The sequence below is a fragment of the Oncorhynchus keta genome, chromosome 11 (assembly GCF_023373465.1).
Source record: "Oncorhynchus keta strain PuntledgeMale-10-30-2019 chromosome 11, Oket_V2, whole genome shotgun sequence".
NCBI classification, from domain to species: Eukaryota; Metazoa; Chordata; class Actinopteri; order Salmoniformes; family Salmonidae; genus Oncorhynchus; species Oncorhynchus keta.
In genome coordinates, this window is record NC_068431.1 from 51,532,540 (window position 1) to 51,534,038 (window position 1,499).

Below are 1,499 nucleotides of genomic sequence, written 5' to 3' on the forward strand. Positions count from 1 at the left end.
GTTAGTCCAGTTTGATGATCCAGTCTGCTCCAGCTGTGGTCAGTTCAAAGCTGTATTGCTGCTAATGCACTGAGCGAGAGGATAATGCAGATATAGGGTATTCATTTGATCACCACGTTACGGAAGAACATTCCTGCAATGCAGGAAATGCGCAACTTGTGGTATATTTGAAATGTAAAAAGTCTTCTGAAGTTTCTAATTTCCACTTTGAAATTTCAGACTTGATTTTCACTTGTGAAAAAGAAAATGTATCAACCACTACAAAAATGTCCATTAACTGTAATCCACATAATAATTCACATTTCCTGTTGCAACAGGATTATGTTCCCACTGGAGCAAACTGATTCAGATGAAGATCCTACATCTACACCATACAAGGAGAAAAGGGGGCTTATTCTCATGATACCATACAATAGAAACTGCGGAGACATTTGTGTTTCATTGCACCTGTAATCTCTTGGTTTTTCGCTTGCCAATAAACTCTATTCTATCGTAACAAGCAATGTTCTCTTGAGTCACAAATTCAAAGCAAATCTTGGTTTCAGTATTTCCTCCTCTTCCACTTATGCATCATCTCGCCATGAGTCAGATTTGTCTGACACCCATTCGCACTCTTATCCATCAGTTACCTACTCTATTATCATTCTCTATGCACCATGCCCTGCAAGCCGAAGCGCTCATCTTTTCTCCTCAGTTCCTCGCTCAGTATGATTGAGCCACAGGCAGATTGAACGTTTAGGTTAGCATTTCCATTGTCGTTGCACTTGGATTCAGTAGCAACTATGAGTCACATTAATATTATGAATAGCACTGAGGTCAAATGGCAGAATCAAGGACACGGGTGGTTCCTAATGTTGTGAGATTCTCGCTAGTGTTCACAGAAAAACTGGTTCTGAGAGATTAGGATCAGGACCTGCAATTGTAACAGCAACTGCTACAAAATGGAAGACTGCAGTGTAGCCTTTATTATGAGTACATGTAGCATGAATTGCTACGGCATAAGTATATGAAAGTGTGTATTATTATTTAAAATGTATGTGATTCTCTCGTTCAGCTGTCATTGTCTATTAGTATTATGTAGTATTTTATGTTTTGTGTGGACCCCAGAAAGAGTAGCTGCATCTTTGGCTATAGCTAATGGGAATCCTAATCAAATACTACTAAAATACTACTAGTTTACTGCAAAAAATGAAATGTTACAGTGAATGGTGTTATATACAGTTTATTACACAAGGATGAAGGTCAATCTTATTTTCTTGAATTGTGAAATAAAAACACGGTATGCACAGGTCTATATTGTGTATGTAGAAATGGCCATATGGGCATGCAGGCTGGTTTATGTTAAAATGGGTAATGAGTGGGTTACATGCGGGCTGGTTCGCACAGTTTTAGGAACAGACAGTCACTGTGAAACTGGAATGGAGGAGGAGACAACCTGAGACTTCCCCTTGAGTGGTTGCTGTGTTTATCTATCTGTGTCCCACCCATTGATTTTTATA